The 19479-nt window shown below is 37.2% G+C and overlaps 1 protein-coding gene across 6 annotated transcripts in view; it reads right to left on the reverse strand.

Moving 5' to 3' along the window:
• Window positions 1-19479, reverse strand: part of LOC5569036 (ubiquitin-conjugating enzyme E2Q-like protein 1) — a 290341-nt gene that overhangs the window by 95501 nt on the left and 175361 nt on the right. For all 6 annotated transcript variants that reach the window (XM_021846168.1, XM_021846173.1, XM_021846170.1 and 3 more), the window contains one exon: window positions 14348-14390. The gene's annotated coding sequence lies outside the window, so the exon portion shown is untranslated. The remainder of the gene's footprint in view (window positions 1-14347; window positions 14391-19479) is intronic.

Below are 19479 nucleotides of genomic sequence, written 5' to 3' on the forward strand. Positions count from 1 at the left end.
CCAACAAGGTTGATCTTATAAACTTGTTTTTTTTTATAATGAATCTCAAATCGATCTTCTTAAATTAGATATATCTTCTTCTTCTTATTGGCATTAACGTCCTCACTGGGACAGAGCCTGCTTCTCAGCTTAGTGTTCTTATGAGCACTTCCACAGTTATTAACTGAGAGCTTTCCTTGCCTCAATTGCCATTTTCGTATTCGTATCTCGTTTGGCAGGAACGATGATACTCTATGCCCAAGGAAATCGAGAAAATTTCCATTACGAAAACATCCTGGACCGACCGGGAATCGAACCTAGACACCTTCAGCATGGCTTTGCTTTGTTGTCGCGAACTCTAACCACTCGGCTAAGGAAGGCCAAAAATTAGATATATGTGCATAACAATTCAACGCGTTATTAAAACTCGAAATAATCCTTAACAATGTAATTCATGAATTAGGTATTGAAGAATTTTCAAAAAAAAAAAGAAATAATTCAAACAATTATCGAGCTAATATGTAAGCTTAAAACTAAACATTACAAAAGTTAGCCTTATATGTAATTACTTCACTTGCCTTCAGTGCAAGTAAAAAAGAGCATGTAGTCAAGAGATCGAAGAGGTCCCCCTAAATTTAAAATATCAAAAAATTCACCAAAAATTTTTCGTAAATCTCACAATTTTAAATAGATGCTATTGGCTTAGGGTTTTCCTTAGCCTAATAGTAAAATCCAAGCCTACCAAGTAGGCCCTGCTGAAGATGTCTGGGTTCGATTCCCGATCGGTCTAGGATAGCAACATTGGTAAAGAAACCTCCTACTAACTACCACTGGAAACTACCGTGGACTGGTTAACTGCCGTGGAAAAGCTCTTTGAATGCAAAGAGAGAAGCAGGCTCTGTACTAGTGGAGATGTAATGCCAAGAAGAAAACGAAGAATAATAATAGTTTCAGAACATAATTACATTACATTTTTCCGAACTCAATAAACTTTATTTTTGTACATGTAGCAGAACAAAAGTTGCATGCTCACTTGCGTCACCTGGTGGCAAAATATCCAATGCCTTGGCTCAAATAACGATATCCCTTGAGCTACTGAACAAGCTTGTCGAATTTTTATTTTACATCCACTAACAAAAGTAAAAGTTCTATGCTCACTAGTGCTACCTCGCGGTCACATTCCGAATTAAATGAGGTTCCATCAGATCAGGGGGGGTACACGCAGAGAGGTACGCCTACTGTTCATGTTTTGTGATTGTGTTAGTGTGGCTCATTACACTGATAGACATCCCGTTGGTTGAGTGTTGAAAAGAATCAGCGTTTGCTGCTTGGTTTGGCCTGCGTTTTCGACCTGTGCTGTTTGGACCGGGCCGTGTAAGAGATGATTGTAAGGCAAGCTTTGTTTGTAGTTGACAGCCATATACCCACCCTGCATCAGATAGCGCTCCACCTCTAGAACAACTTTACCGAAGACCCCAAGTTTCGAAATTATCTGCATTTGATATATGCCGTTTTCAAATTGTGGACTACTCGAACCGTAAATAACGTGTTCATTATCATGCGACTTCTATGTACATTTGTTGATTTAACCGCATTATAAAGGGCTATACTGTAAACACTAATTGTCATGTATTGTTCAAAAGAATATTGTTGAGGAATACATTTTGGTTTGGTGTCGACGGATATATTTGTTGCAAAATAAATCACAATTGTTGTACAAAGTACAACAGCGCGATAGCCCGAAAGTTAAGAAGATATTTTGGCGTATTTTTGTATTTTTCGTGATTTTTAAAAGAACGAATTCAACAGAATTCGTGGACATCCTGGAAAAACGAAATGGAGGAACAATCCCGAGATAGAACAAATTGCATATGGTTTTGGAAAAAAGTCTGGAGGCAATTCTAAAAAATTGAATAATTTACTCCATCTGGTTGTTTACTGAATTATTATTAGTGATGTAGTTGTGAAAAAGATTTCTTGCATAACTTCAACAAATCATACTACTACTAAATGATTGTTTGACGAAATCTCTTGTACAAAAGTAGAGGTTTTTGATGTATTTTTCAGCACAAATTTAAATAAAACAAAACCATAATGTAAATTTTGAACGTTTAAAGTAAGTTGTGCCGACGGGACCCCTCGTCGCAGCAAGCAGGCGCTTCGTTAATCGATACGTCTACTGACAGTGACGTTCTATGTCATGCTGATCGGGCTGTCACTGAATGATATTCAAAACCACTTTGTCATCCTGATAGAAGATACGGCAGTGCCACAAATTTATTGAATTTCTATATCTAATCCTTAGCACTAAAGTCGAAGCTGAACTTGATTGAATTGTATAAAACTGTTGCTTAATAGTAAGTAGTACGGCTAAATCTTTGGTTTGTTTAAAATCTTAAAAGTAATTATTATGGCACAGGAAATCTCACCGAGAAATCTTTGCGACCCATACCTTCTAAATCTAATCGGTTAACCAAAAATGTAAGTCGAATTCGAGTCCCTAAAATGGATTGTAACCACTGTAGCAAATAAATATTTTTTTTATCTTAAAGCTAACGTACAACAAATTTTGCGTCTGCTATTAGGAGTTGGTAGTCCGAAGATAATTCAACAGAAGTGTATGGTTAAATTTGAATTTTAACAAAGACATATAATTCAAACTATAAATGTCTGAACCAGTGTTGTAAGCAATCACGGTAGTCGACACGTTTTCGCTGATATTCGGCAGCGCCTACCTGAAACATTCTGAACACGAGCGGTCAAACGAATGTCGAAAAGAAAAAATATCAAATATAGCTTCACTACGAAACTTTACGGTTTTATTTGTTTATGTAAAGTGGGGCAAAAATTCGAGTGGGGTAAGAGTTTCTTTTTAAGATTTCTAGCTCAATTCAAAACAAACCTAATAAATGTCTTTGTGGTTCGAATGCTATTCAAGTAAGAGACTTTTACTCCAAATATCATAAAAATTGATTGAGATTTGGAAAAGTTATGGCTATTTGTTGTTTTTCGACGTGAATATTGTAATTTTTGGTCAAACTTTCGTTGCATGGAACCAATTGAAGATAAAATCTTTTTCAATATTTTATGTAAGGGCGTTTCTAAGCCTATCATAAGGTTGCTTTGAAGTGTATTAGATTTTGCATAAATGCTTGAAAACAATTTTTGGCCCATAGTGGGGCAAAAGTTCGAATCAGCGGGGCAAAAGTTCGACCCATGTATAAAATCACGGAAAAATTTGCAAATTGCCTAAAATCCACATATAATCTTCAAATTAAGTTGAATTTGTCTGATCGTGTGAAAACTGTCACCAAAATTTTACATTTCCACTTAGTTGTGCGAAAAACTGCTATTTTTGAGAATATTACAATTAACCCGGTTTTGGGCAACTTTTTGATGAAAATCGAGTATGTATTTTTCGGCAAACTTAAGTTTATGGCTGGTGTAAAGTATGCCTGTCATAAAAGGAACGATATTTTGGCTTTTAGCCAGCGAACTTTTGCCCCACACTAGATTCGAACTCTTGCCCCACCGGTGGGGCAAAAGTTCGAATAAGACAATCAATTTTGAAACTGTTATATCTAAAAAATGGGTAAATATTTTGACACAAGTTTGTTCAGCAAAATTATAGCCAATATGTTGAAGGTTCACTGAATGGTATTTGTTTTGTTTTAACTGCTATTGTTTTCCTGGAAACTTTGATTATACCACTAAGGTCGAACTTTTGCCCCACCTTACTCTACTGCTTTCACAGTATGTGTGTCACATTCAAACTATTCATGTTGTGTAGGGGAAGTGGTGGTAAAATGAACAGGGGTGGTAAAATGAACATCGTGACTTTTACCGAGAAAAACAAATTTTGATGATTTTTTTATCACACACGGACGATTTAGAGCAAAAATCTAAGTGTTCGAGTTGATACGTAGGTCAATTGAAGTGAAAATATCAGCGAAAACTAAGATTTTAGAAAATCACTTTTGAAAATCAGAACTGACGTAACTTTTAGCTCGAAAGACTTGAGGTTTTTCAGTGAGGTGAATGTCGTTATGATATGATGTCAAATCTGATACCTTTAGAATTCTTTTTGAATGGGTTACCATCTTTAATGGATGTTTTTTCGGTGGGGCAATGAAAATTTTCAGAAATATTTGTTTTGCTCACGTTTTTTGCATGGTGTTCATTTTACTACACACATCTGTTCATTTTACCCACATAGTGCAGGTAAAATGAACATTTCCATCGCTTTTTGATAGCGATGAAAAAATGTGAAAATTTAACTATCTTAGTTTGAATCCATGTCGCTGCTATAGATTACATCCCTATTTTTGATATTGTGCGAAAGAACTATACAAATTCCTCGTTTTTCTATCAGAAACGAGATGATTTCCTTAAGGTGTTCATTTTACCACCCCTTCCCCTATAATCCGCTGTCTGAATTCTATGCAAAACTTATGGTTTGTGCAAACGTCATCGTCTCAGACGACATTTAATTGACACTTTTTTGTGTTTGTCGACGTTCATTCTAAAGTTCGTGCTGTGATTTCTGACCATGGCAACAAAACGAACGTCGTCAAAAGTGTAGAATGTTTACAGCTCTGGTCTGAACAGATTTTATTATTCTATGCAAATTTATTGGCTCTTTTCGGTGAAAGCAATACTCAGAGTGAAAGAGAGTAACGAAAGTAATAAAATGACAAGATGGATAGAATCGCAAGCGAGCGACGAGAAAAATGAATAGAAGTTGAAAATTTGTTTTAACAGAGGGCCGAATGTGTGAACAACACAATCGAAACGACAAATCGTTGCCTAACGTCCTGGTCTTGAACGGCTAGATGTTGTAGTGTTGGTCACTACTAACACTAGACAGGCAAACATTTGTCGCCTCAACCTGTTAACTATTTTCAAAATTTTAAAAATTTTCAACTTCTATTAATTTTTCTCGTCGCTCGCTTGCGATTCTATCCATCTTGTCATTTCATTACTTTCGTTACTCCCTTTCACTCTGAGTATTGCATTCACCGATAAAAGCCTAGAAATTTTCATAAAATTTTTCCCATAGTAATTCTCATACAAACTTTGAAGGGCTTGTGCAGTCTCAGTTTTCAGCCAAATGAGCTCAAATTTTAAAAGGACTCTCACAATTTAATCTTGAATCGGATGAGCGGTGTGGAGCAAAAACGATTTTTTGAACCACTCTAGTGGGTATATAATGCTCAATTTTAGAAATTTCATATAAAGTTTTTCATCAAGAATTACTTTATGATTTTATTCTGAAAATATCACATTAAATTCCATCAGAAATTTCTTGTACAAAAATAATGAAGATTACACGTCATGTAAACTTCATTTATGCGATGTAAACATGACGTCATGAAAATTTCAGTTTGAAATCATGTAAAAATGTGTTATATGTCATGTAATCACTCAGAATCCTGCTAGATTACATGACATATAATTGAAGTTTACATGACATATCATGTAAATATCCATGATACTACACGCTCCAATTATGTGCATTGTATGTCTCAGAAATTTAGGGGGCCCAGATAGCCGTAGCGGTAAACGCGCAGCTATTCAGCTAGACCAAACTGAGGGTCGTGGGTTCGAATCCCACCGGTCGAGGATCTTTTCGGGTTGTAAATTTTCTCGACTTCCCAGGGCATAGAGTATCATCGTACCTGCCACACGATATACGCATGCAAAAATGGTCATTGGCAAAGTAAGCTCTCAGTTAATAACTGTGGAAGTGCTCACAAGAACACTAAGCTGAGAAGCAGGCTTTGTTCCAGTGGGGACGTAACGCCAGAAAGAAGAAGAAGAAGAAGATGTCTTAGAAATTTACACGTTTCGTTCGAACTGTGTAGAGTTTTACTAGTACATGTCATCTTGAAGGATTGCACTAAACAATCATTCAATAATTATGTTTTTCTGTGCATAAGGCATAACTCAGCATAAATCTTGGAAAATTTTATTTCATTTGAACTGTTTTTAATGACGAACACTGTGCTCAATCTGTCTTATGTTTCGAAATCCTCAAAATAAAATTCCAACAGCATGAATTATTTGTATTCAAATGAATAAAAAATAGCTAATAAACTAATCTACACTAGTATTACTTATCTCAAATTGGTAATATGTTATCATATAACAGCAGGAGACGATTTCACGTTAAAAGAAACGGTTACGTCTTTAAAAAACTGAAATCTTTCAGTTTTTATTCTGTATTTAATCATTTGATGAGCTCTACACAGCACTATGTGGATTAAAATGAATTTGCATTGAATATTCAACTAGAAATACACGATCGTGTAAAAGAGAACTGAAGTTGATTAAAAAATAAGTTATTGGTAATTTAAATTTGTGTTTATTTTGATTCTCCAAATGTGTGTATAAAAATACATTGAAATCCAATTTTTTAAGGTGTGTAGTTAAAATGTGAATGAAAAGAATTGTATAAAAATAACTACATCGCTCGTATTATCTACCCCAGTGTGCGTTGTCAGAACTCCACTAGACCCAAAAACTTTCTTTCCTACTTGCTAAGTTTCCTATTTGAGTTTATTTTTTTTATTCCTTCTAGTAGTGCTGGTTGTATTGTGATATGTACCGAGTCGTTTAGAGACTATTCTGAAGTGGAATTGCCGGAGAACGTCTTGCTGTTTCGAAGATTGTGGTTTTCATCCCTGGGGGGAAAATGCCAGCTTCATACAAGGGGTAAGTCAAATGGCGTACATCTTATTATTGTGAGGCCAAGCAAAAGATGAACTTGATTAGACTTCAACTCTAAACTGTATAGAAAGAAGTAGTTCATTCTTCTAGAAACCGAGTACATTTCCAGTACTTTCCACTACTACAATAGATGTATATGTGTGATTTGAATGGAGTACTACTAAAACTAGAATCAACAGCTTCCTATTCAGATATTTGCCTTCGGCTATTTACAACGCAAAATCAACGTCACATGAGCATATTAACTGACTGAAGTTGTTGTCCCGTCTAATAGTTGACTTCCTAATCGCTTTTGAACAAATAGGTATTGACGTTGAGGTTCCAATTATTATAACAAGCAATGCCATCTAACCTAACATGCTTTATTCCGGATTCAATAGGGCTCAATATCCAATTAGTTTCAGATCAATGGTGTCTTCGGAAATGCCTTGAAATATCTTCGAGACACCAACTAGCTACAAATTCCAATGCGCCACTTCTAAGACCTAAGCTATCCCTACCGCCACCATGAGCGATGATTCCAAGAAATACAATTTATCACAATGCTGAGGAAATTGCTTTCTCCGGTTCCTCACTCTGGGCTCGGTCTGTTTAATATTTAAGATACTTCCGGCTTTGATGAGGCAAACCAGCATCCCCCCCCTTTTTCCGACCAATCTCCCCTCCCCCATTTATGATGTGGACCGTGCAAACAGAAAGCAATTATTCGTCACTCAATGAGACGACAAACAGAACGCGCGGCTATTTGCTTCACGTCTCGCATATCTTCCCTTCCTTATACCCCCTCGCAAGTGAGAACATTTTCCATTATTAGTCCTGAATACCACTAGGGAGTAGGCATGAGCGTTACCGGAGGGAGCTACATCTCCTCTCTGAACGATGGCAAAATAATTTCCGAATTAACTTGTTTGTAACGAAGATTATTGTTTGATTTGAGAAGGCTATTCTACTGGTCTTGTTCTTCTAGAAATAGAAAAAGCATTCGACTGTGTTTGGCATGAAGGCTTGATTGTACTGCTAAAAACTTTTATTTTCCAATGTACATTGTTAGAATAATCCAAAGTTATCTGTCAAATCTTCAAATCAACATTTCAGGATAATCATCAGAGCTCCAAGTCTGAGGGACCTCCTGTAAGAGCTGGTGTTCCTTAATGCAGCATCATTTAGGCATCTAACTTACCTGTCAAAATGTCAAAAATCTTTGTTTGCGGATGACACTGGCCTCTCCACCAAAAGAAAAAACCTGCGTGGCATTTGTAGTAGATTGCAAAAAAGTTTGAATATTTTATCTTCATACTTTCAAAAATGGAAGGTTTCTCTTAATGCTTTCAAAACTCAACTAATAAGGATGCTTGCAGACATTCTGGAATTGTTACTGGATAGAACACTGGAGGGTTTTCTTGTGGAAATCTTCTTAGATTAACTTCTTTCATTCCTGGCTACGCTCTTGAGAGTAGGTGGCTTAGAGAGGTCTTCTATATCGAATGAAGCAGGATAATGAATTGCCTTCTGGAGAGCCGGGGGTGACACCGTTGAGTGAGCTTTTGCGTAAGCTCTTCCGACTCCCAGTGTATTGGATTTCTGCTGCTAACTAGTTAGCAATCGGACGCAATCATTCTCTTCCGCCGCCTGGATGGCTGCTTCTCGGGACTGGTTCAAGGTGGAGGGCTCCTAGGGAGAAGAGGATGTCACGTAGGACAACACCGACGACGTTAACATCGGCTATATTGGCTGCTGAGCTGACTCTCCAGCAACCAAGCAAGCAGCTATGGCAAATTCTCATTTGTTGTCTGGGTGAATACACACAGCTTTGATGAACTGCGGGAATAGCATTGAGTTGTAGGGCCACCGGATGTTCATACGGGTTCGTTGTGGAACAATCTGCAGCATCGAGTGGGACGAAAGGGAATTTGCCATTGAACGAGTCAGCAATATTTTGCTTTGATCCCTGAGGAACCGCACCGGACACGAACTGTGCTGTATGGTGTGGTACAGGAATTGGAACGACACCTAATGCCAAGTACACGCTGATTGGGTGGTAAACAAAAATTGATTGAAATTTGTCTATTTTTGGATCTTTAAATTTGTTAGCATAATATGAATTCATTCATTCTCTTTAATATCTACAAGATCACAGGACATCTATCGATTTGATTTTGCGTGTACAAAGTTTTTTTTGTGGCCAATTAGACGGTCTGCTTCATTCCCGCAGATTTAATTTTCACGTTCGATTTGACATTTGAAGTCACAGCTGTACAGTTACCGAACGAATTCATCAAACGAAACTGCATCTGAGTTTTGTCTCAATACTAATGGACGGGTGCAGGCCAATCGAATCAACTGCATTGAATATCGGTCTTTTTGTTTGATCAAAACTGTGCTGAACCGGTACAACACTTTCAAATAGAATCGATTAGCTTTATAATATAGACACGGGCCCGGATTTGGGGAGGGGGGGTGCTAAAGGGGCAAATACCTCGTTCTCCCCAATTAAGGGGGCTCCCCTAGGAACCAGAATCAATAACAAAAACATTTCGAAATATCTTTCAACAATTTCTTTATAGACATTTGAACATATAATTTAAATGTTTAAGTCCACTTTCCAATATTTGATTATTTTTTTCTACAGTATGGTTTGATCAATGGTTTATTATCCTTCAATATATTACAAGAAAACATGAATGTTAAATCAAAATCTTCAAATTCTTCTCTAATTAGTTTTCAATAAATATTGGAATTAAAAATGCGCATAATGTTTTTGCAGCATTCTAAAAAATACGGCTACATGTAAAGCAGCAGTTCCCAAACTTTTTAGAATCGTGGCGCCTTTACTAGTTTTCAAAGAATAGCGCGGCGCACAAACAACGATAAATTTGTAGTTGCTACTTACATACGACAGACATTTTTGTTGCATGATTACAGGTACCACATGACATTAGCCAAGAAGTATCGTAGGAAACTATTATTTATATGTGATATATAACATACTTTCCTCTGCTAATTTTTATGAATACGAATTTATTTTTAAAATATACAACAAATTTAAATTTGGTTGTCAAGTTTCAAACAATATCGATGTATAACGCCGAGAATCTAGGCTCACAGAGGTATGATGTGTTGCGAATGAGGAGGTTAGAAGCAAAGTTCAAGTTTGAAGAAAAATCACCTTAGTATATCAAACAGTAGAATTTCATTTTTTTCTCTTCGCATTTTTAAAAGTAGACACTTCTTTGCATGCATCTTGATTTTTTTTTCAACGTGACTTGTTGATGTTTTAAATCGGAACTTAAAAAAAATATTCGTTTTTTCACATTTTAGAAGTGGATATGAAAAAATGTAGAACCGTGGAAGTGTATAACTTTAACTGGTTGTCTTTCGAAGAAAATTCTTTTAGATCTGTGATTTAATATCTGTTTTTAAAACTATGTCAAAAAAAAATGTTGTCTTGCTTTTTTAAGATTTAATCACAAAAGCAATGGTTATGGTATCAAAAATCTGAAATTCAACTCTCTACCATTCTTCCTTACAAACACCTATCCATACATACGTATGAATCCGATTTTGTCAGCTCTCTTTTGTTATCTTTCAAAATTTCAAAAATGTATCATTTTTATGTTATATATATCGCCTATGTTTTGTAGATTTACGTGGGACCTTTGCATCAATATTGATTGAAAAGTAGACTTGCAACAAAGCATCACTGCAAAAAAAAAAAATATTAAAGGGACGTCACAGATGTTATTACCTAATAATTTGAAAAAAAAAACTTCGTTGGACAAATATTGAATTGATTTCCAACGCTAACGATTGCTTCAATAATTCATGAGACATAAAACTTACAATTTACAATTAAATGATAATCGATTAATTTGTAGAGATTTTCCAAGATTATGAGCTATTTTGAGGGTAAGTTTTATATTGATTTACGGCGCCTCTGTAGAAGTGCTATGGCGCACCAGGGCGCCGCGGCGCACAGTTTGGGAAGTACTGCTATAAAGCATTGCTCAATTCAAAGAGTTTATTGAGTTCCTATCAGAACTCGTTTGCAATTCTATCAGAAACTTGAAGTGTAAGGAAAATTCTTTTGTGATGTGGTAGTCACAAAGTAGTCAGTTTTCTTTATTGTATGCCATAGTTGATGAAGTTTTCTTTGAATTCAGTATAAGCTTAGCTATGAATTTAATCCATAGAATATACACCAATGGCAAGAGAGAAGTACATAATGGCTGATTTTATTACAAAATGTTTAAGTTATGAGAACTGTATAACAGTCGATTGACCTAAAATTTTAAAAAACGTCTCATAAATAACTTGATGTTTGATTTATGAGATCTGTAATTACTTTTTTCCTACCAGAGACAAACTGAAAAATTGCAGTATTTATAATCAAAAGGAGCTGTTTAATCCTTCAACCGTGACGCTTGCTCCTGGGCAGTGCGTCAGAAAGCCCGAGAAGTCGTCAGTTGTTTTCCCTCTCGGGTCGCGCACCTATTTTCTCTGAGTGCTTTTATATTGCCGAGCAAACGAGTGAAGCTGAAAGTGGATTGTTGCTGCTCAGTCAAGGATGACGGATCATTTGGTGAGCTCGTTTCATGCTACTATTTCTAATCTTTGAAATATGTATGACTGCACATTTAATCGGAAATATGATTTTTCAACAAACTATGAATGGTTCGTCACTGTGAGTGTCGATAAAAACTCTGATTCATGAGTTATTTATGTTTAACATTTTTTTTTCAAAACTCCCCTTTCTTTTTACTTTTACTTTTGTAATTACAACAACTTTGAATAGTTCGACACTACAAGTGAAGACTTGCGAAAGGTTCACTTTATTCAACAAACTTTGGTTGGTTCGTCACTGTAAGTGTCGGCATAAGAATAAGAGTGTTAGGAATGTTACATTTAGGTATTTGTTCATCAACCTTTGAATGGTTCGTCACCTCAAGTGTCGGCATAATTTTCCTCAACATAGAAATTGTTCAATTAAACGAATATATTATATTTACATATAAGCATGTTTATATCTCATAAATAACTATTTATCATGGTCTAATTGCTTATCAAAGTGAATCTTGTGACCCAACGATCCTTCCCATTAACAAACATCCCTCCCAGTAACCTTTGTGGAGATGCAGAGGCAAACACGATCTCCAAATAGCAAAGGTTACACACTAACATTGCTTCCCCCAATCCCACCTGACTGCAAAGACGTGGCCGGCGATCGATATAAATAGAGGCACTGAATTATGCACACTGAAGAAGATTATGGCCAATCCCAGCCGAACTTCTAGTTGATTCTTTGTGCATTTTCACTGACTTCGGTCAATCACGGAATAGCAACCATTGATATGTGTAGTCAGTCTAAGCTAAGCTAAGCTAACAGGAAGCATAAGTATTGATGGCCGTACACTTCGTAGTTGCTACTCCGTGATTGACCAGAAAAATCGAAGTTACACAAGGAACCAAAAGATGTAGTGTGGAAGTAGCTTTCCATCGTCAATGACACTTGAAAGAACTCCAAACATTAGAAAGTCAATAACGGCGGCGGACATGTCCCTACCGTCATCGGTGAAGGGAAGGAATGTTAGTGTGACATCCATTATTACTAGAGACCGAGATCACCTATACATCTCCATGGTTGTCATGGGAAGGAGTTTTGTTAGTGGGGAGGGATCATAGCTGCATGATCAGTATTTACCTTGGTAAGTGATGCGATTCATGCAACCTCTGTTCAAGAAGAAATATAACAAAAACACGATTGCTTGAGCTTCTACGACGCACTCGTGACGAAACAATTGTTGTTAAATATAGAAAAAGCTTATTATTACACTTTATGTCGCATATGGAACAATCTGAATCGTTAGATACAGGTTATTATTTTAAAGGGGCTATTATACAACCAAACTACATTATTAATCAACGTGGTTTCAACTTTAATTCAACTAGTTTTTAAAAATTCATGATAGTGATGAACTAAAGCGTTGCTTAGAACATATGCAACATTTGATCATCGTTTTATATAGCCTATACTTTTGTTCATTTCATTCATTTACCATAGTATTGCAATTGCCAAAAATTGTTTTGTATTTCATTTCGCAACTAAAAATGGTTGTGTAATGATTCACCAAAATGTAGTAACATAATCCAAAACATTGCTATTGCAATTTGGTACGGTGCAAGCTAAAGTAGCTGAAAAAATTTGGCATCTCCCTGGGACAATTTTCGTTTCCATTTCACGGAGAATTTATCTGATTTATGGTGTAAAAAATCCAGTGAATGCTACATGGATTTTATTTGCAGTGTAAGACCAGAAAGATCGACGTACGACTAAGAAAAAAGCTGCCGTTTAATCGTAGAATCAATATACAATTGCCCAACAATGTGCGGAACCAGGGCGCAAATAACTGAACAAAAATTTAATCACTATTTGTGATACGAAACTGTGATAAATATGCTTTAATGAAGTCTAAAAGATTTTTATATCGGATAGATAAATTTTTAGTGTCTAACTTGTATGTTGCATACTGCAAGGCATTTAGAGCATACTCTCTGGAATTTAGTCATTAACTATTGAGTGAATAATCATTAATCAATAATTGTCAATACAAATAATGATTAAATTACTTTGAAGGTGCTTCAAACGCTTTGAAGTATGCATCAAATGTTCATAAACTTTAAAATAATGATCTCATCGTGCATGCATATTTCAATTGCCTTGATGTATCAGCTCATTGATCGACCATATACCCCAGAAGAAAGTGATAACAAATGCATGTGTTTGAAATTTGACATTGATCAACTTCACCGTTGCACATGCAAACCCAATTGGACGAATACACAGAACGCGCTTTGTACAACTCAAACAAACGAGTTTGTTGGAATTCAAATTGTTACACACGTGCTGCACCACTCACCCGGGCCCATCGTAGTTTTGTGAAGCAAAAACATCTGTAGGGAGTTCCCATGTTACAGCTTACAGCTTTGTCCGGAGGAAAAACGAGATGAAAACTTTTAACCAGAGCTTGTTGTTTCCGGAAGGTACCACTTTGGAGGGATGTAAAAGTTTGCTATTCACTACATTGTGTTGCACTTGGCTTGAGATTTAATGGGTTTTTGTTTTCTGGGTTGACAGCTATTGAAGTCATGTTTAGTGTTCATCATTGAGTTTGAATAATTGCTTAATGGTTGCATAACCCTTTGGCGTTGATCAGAACAATGTTGAACAACAGATCCAGTAGTAAATTCGTAGTAAATTTTAATGACCAACATTCAAAGAAACTGCTTTTCCCTATGTTCGTCAAGCGGACTTTGCAAGAACCTTCATTAACACCTCGCAATAAAGGGACCTTCATTAGGAGCTCCACGAATACTAGGCGGAAAGTTATTCTCCCCGAGGAGCTGAGCTGAATTTTCATCACACACAAACGTGGTCCAGCGATAAGAGTTTTAATGATGGCTTTCATGTTGAAACTACTCCGTACACTTTGTTCGGGCTGTAATAGCTCTGTAAGTGGGTGACGAAATGCTTTTTCAAAAGAGTTAGTTGAGCTGTTTTTACTTTGTCGAGTGTTCTTTGGCTTTCGTGTACAGTAGCTTTAAACGTGTGCCTAAAAGAAATGGCTAAGATAGTGTTACTTACCGTCGGATAGCTTCCGTTGTAATTTCCAAGAAAGTTGTTCTCTCTGAAACGATACAATAAAAGATAATTTTGATAAGGAAATTGCTGATCAAGAATTGAAGGAAATCGTTGGAAACATTTTTAAAAATTAGTTTCAAGAAAATGTGAAATTGCATAACTTTGTTCCATCAGCATTCTGTTGTAAAATGACGATGAACATCGTCTTTGATGGTGATACTCTTGAGTGACATTTATCCACCTCCAGCTAGACTTGATATCGTACAACAGGTAGAGTGTATGATAGTGTCTCTCCCTTCGGGGAAAAGCTCTGTCGTGTCACTGAAATGATCAGAGTGGTACGGAGAAGTTAAATTTCGTTTATCTTGCTGCCTTTCTTCGGTCGCTTTCGTTGGAAAGAAATTGAATATGACATATATAATTGAAACTAATGACAGCCGTGGGGCAGGAGTGCCGACGACGTAGTCCCCAAAGGCGCCTTGCAAATGAAGTGTCTCTGCGGGTGACGGTTCTTTGGCAATTGCTGGAGATAAGTTAGACGTATGGTAATAAGTTGGAAATGAGAAAGGAAGTAAGGGAAGATAGGAAAATATGCACCCTTCAGAAAAAAAGTCAATCCAATCTACAGATATTGTCGAAATCTAGAATCTCATTGATTTTGCCTGAAAGTCCAATAAACTCGCAATTGATAAAAACGAAACAACTAGACAAAACGTTCGTTGAACTTGATATACGTACCGTATCGACCGGAGTTAAATTTTTTTAGGATTATGGTAAGATATTATAAAATTTCGCAAAAACATCTCATTTCATGGCTAAACTGCGATTACGCGTTGCACCTCCATAGCGCATTTTTGTCTAGTTCTCCTATACCTAGGGGAACAGCACCAATTTTCAACCCACTACTAATCCAAAAATTGGCACAGTATTCTTGTAGGTCAAAAATTATTGCTTTTCCCCTACATGATCTTGATGTTTTTCCTCTCATATTATATGGAATGCTTACGGTTGCGCTACTTTTTCCCGAACGCCAGTTTCCCGAATACCCCGTTTCTCAAGTAGCTTATTTGCCCGAAAGGTTTTTTTTATTCTATTCTAAGTGCTTGCACAGCTAATATTGAAAAGCATCCTGAAAATACCAAATTTTTTTCAGGTATTTCCTTGTCAGCATTAATATTTGCAGAATATCAGGGATATGATACAAATAATAAAATGGCCAGGCCTACCGTGCAGACTTCGGGGTTGAAGATATTTGAAAAAAATCTAACCCAAGAAAGTTAATACACACTCCATTGTTGTAGCTCTAGTTCTCTTGGGATGGGGCATAGGCATTTCTTTCTCATGCCCTGGCTTCAGAGCCTTGGTTTAAGCGCCTTTGCTCGCTCCCATTTGCCCGAACAGTTTTTGGCACTCAAAGTTGAATATATGACATTTCCCCGAATGATTTTTTTCCGAAGGACTTATTCCCGAAAAGCATTTTTTCGAATGAACTGTTTCCCCGAATGTATTGTTTTCTCGAAACATTTCGTGGATTTTGAAAAATTATTAATAGAATAGACTGAATTGAGCAAGTCTGATAATTGCTTCAAATAAATGGTTTGATTTGATGATTTGAATCAAAAAATGATAGCCAAATATTATGCTTGGAGGAACATTGATGATGATATATATCTTCAAGCTGTTTAGTGGAATACCTATAAGTAAATGAAAAACCGAATTTAGTTCTATACCATTTAATTCCACTAGAGTATGTATCATTTGACAGATACGCATATTTCGCTCTCAACTGTAAGGCCGTCTTCAGTGTCGTGTGATAGACTCGAGTTGAATCTAGTACACGACACTGAAGACGGCCTTACAGTTGGGGTCGAAATACAAGTATCTGTCAAAGGATACAAACTCTAGTGAAATTAAATGATATAATACTTAATTTGGTTTTTGATTTACTGATGGGTTTTCTACTAAAAAGCTCGAAGATTTATTATAACATAAAGTGGTTTTTCAAGATTTGCTCAAAATACATTTACTGAGTTCTGTTTGATCTTTCGACCTTGACGCTTGCTCCTGTGGGGGCGGGTGACGAGGGGGGGATCAAACATGTCGAGCGTAGGTCGAGTAATGAAATGAAAAAGCGCCGCGGATCGTTAGTAGTGTTTGATCTATTGATCGAGTCGCTTGCTCTTGCGGGGGCGAGTGATGAACACTTGTTCGGGTACAATGCGTTTATCGAATCATATCGTGAATCCGATTAGGCGTGATTATGGATCGCATCACCAACCATTAGTGACTCCCAGATCTTTACCTTATCCCACTAACCCAATATCCTTTCCATGACAACTGTGGATTTTTAGAGGTATACTCGGTCTCTAGTAACAACGATTGTCTAACTAACATTCCTTTCCTTCCCGATGACCGTAAGGACGTGGCCGGCGCCGTTATTGACTTTTAGAATTTGAGCTCTCGATTTGTGCACATTGAAGTAGGGTAAGCTAATCCCCAGCCCCATTCGTAAATTCCCTGTGCAACTTCGATTGTTCTGGTCAATGACGGAGTAGCAACTACGAATTGTACGGTCATCTATGCTCATACTCATGCTCATGAACATGCTCATGCTCATGCTCATGGAATTTCATCAGAAGTTCCCTCAGGAATTCATCCAGGAGTTTCTTCAGCAATACCTCCAGGAGTTCCTCCAAGAAAACTTCCAAGAGTTTCTCCTGAGATTACTCCAGGAGTTCTTCCAGGGACTTCTCCATGAATTTCTCCAAATATCCTTCCAGGAGTTCCTTCAGAAATTCCTCCAAGAGTTCCTTCAGGGATTGCTCCAGAAATATCTGCAGGAATTCTCCATGAATTCCTTTAAGAATTCCTTCAGGAATTTTTACAAGAGTTCCGTCAGGAATATCCTCCAGGAGTTCTTTTAGAACTTCCAACAGGATTATCTCCAGGTGTTCCTTTTGGAATACCTCCAGGACTTCATCCAGAAATTCATTTAGGAATGTCTTCAGATGTTCCTTCAGGAATTCCTCTAGACCTATCTTCAGGAGTTCCTCTAGAAGTTCGTTCAGGAATTCCTCCAGGTGTTCCTTCAAGAATTACTCCAGGAGTTGCTTCATGAGTTCCTTTAGGAATTACTCCAGGAGCTCCTTCAGGAATTCCTCAAAGAGTTCCTCCAGGAATTCCTCCAGGAATATCCCCAGGAATTCCTCCAGGAGTTTCTTCAGCAATACCTCCAAGAGTTTTTTAAGGAATTCCTCTAGGAGTTGCTACAGGAATTCCTTCAGAAGTTCCTCTAGGAATTTTTCAAAGAGCTCCTTTAGCAACTCTTCCAGGAGTATCTCCAATAATTCATCCAGGAATATCCCCATTGATCCTTTCAGGAATTTCTCTAGTCTAGAGTTCATTCAGAAATTCCCCTGGAGTTCTTTAAGGAATTCCTCCAGGAGTTTCTTCGAAAATTCCTTCAGGAACACCTTTGGTATTCGTCCCAATTTTACTACAAATATTCCTCCAGGAGTACCTCCATGGGTTCTTCCAACAGTTCATCAAAGGATTCTTAAAGGAGTTCCTCCAGGAATTCCTCCAGGATTATTTTCAGAAAGATCACGAGCTCGCTTAGGAATTCCTTTAGGAGTTCCTTCAGGAATTATTCTTTCGAGAGTTCTTTCAGGAATTCCTCCAGATGTATGTCCAGGAATTCCTCGAGGAGTTTCTTCAGTAATTCTTGCTGAAGTTCCTTCAGGACTACCTACAGGAGGTCCTTCAGGAATTCCTCTAGGATTATTTTCAGGAATACCTCCAGGAGTAGCTTCAGAAATTTCTCTATGATTAACTTTAGAGATTCATCCAGGAGTTTCTCCAGCGAATTCTCCACGAGTTCCTCGAAGGATTCCCAAAGGAGTTCTGCTAGAGATCCCTGAGGTATCCTGGTATCCCTTAAAAAATCCCTTCTCGAGTTCTCCAGAGATTATCCTTTATGGTCTCCTTCTGGATTTCTTCTAGGAGTTCCTTCAGGAATTCCTCCTGAAGTTGCTTTAGTAATTATTCCAGGAGTTCCTTTAGGAATACCTCCAGAGGTTCTTTTAGGGGTTCCTCTTAGCATTCTTCCTGAAGTTTCTCAACTCTCTCGAGCTTTTTCAGGGATTTTCAGGAATCCCTGATCCTCCAAAAAATCCTTCAAGGATTCCTTCATGAGTTTTTTCTGAGATTCCTTCAAGAGTTCCTGCAGGGATTCCATTGAAAGTTTCACCAGAAATTTCTTCGGGAACCTCTTAACAAATTCCTTCAGGAAATTCTTGAAGAAGCCTTTCCAGCGCCTCAAATAGGGATTTATTTAGAAATTCCGCAATTTCTTAGGAAACTCTGCAAGGAATTCCTCCTTGTTGTTCTAGATATTATTTCAAGTATTCCTGTATGATATCCTGGAGGATTTACTAATGGTATGTGAGGAGGAAATCCTGAACGAATTGCTGGAAAGCTCTAGAAATTAAATAGAAAAATCTGGATGAATTCCAGGAAAATATCTGGAAGAATCTTTGGAGTAATTATTAGAGGGATTCCTGACGGAATAAGTAGAAAAATCCCCAAACAAATTAATAATAAACCCATAGATAAATTCGAGGAGAATATCATGAAAGATTGCTTGGTTTTTCATCGGGAAACTCTTAACGAATTTGTTCATGAATTTTACCGGAAATTCCCAGACAAATAACTGAAAAAACTCCCGTAGGAATCTTGGAAGTCATTGAGGAATCCTTTCCACTTCTTTTTGACATTTACGTCCTCACTGGGACAGAGCCTGCTTCTCAGCTTAGTGTTCAATGAGCACTTCTACGTTATTTACAGAGAGTTTTCTTTGCCAATGTTGCCATTTTCGCATTCGTTTATCGTGTGGCAGGTACGATTATACTATATGCCCAGGGATGTCAAGGAAAATTCTGGAGGAGTTTTTGATGGAACCCTTTGAAGAAATCCGGAAGGACTTCCTGAAGAAAACTCTTGCGTTCTGGGAAGAAAATATAGAGAAATTCAGGGAGAAATATCCAGAAGAACTCCTGGAAGAATAATTGGAGGAATCCCAGAAGGAACAAGTAGAAACATTTCCAAACGAATTACTGAAAAACCCCAAGAGGAAT

The sequence above is a fragment of the Aedes aegypti genome, chromosome 2 (assembly GCF_002204515.2).
Source record: "Aedes aegypti strain LVP_AGWG chromosome 2, AaegL5.0 Primary Assembly, whole genome shotgun sequence".
NCBI lineage: Eukaryota > Metazoa > Arthropoda > Insecta > Diptera > Culicidae > Aedes > Aedes aegypti.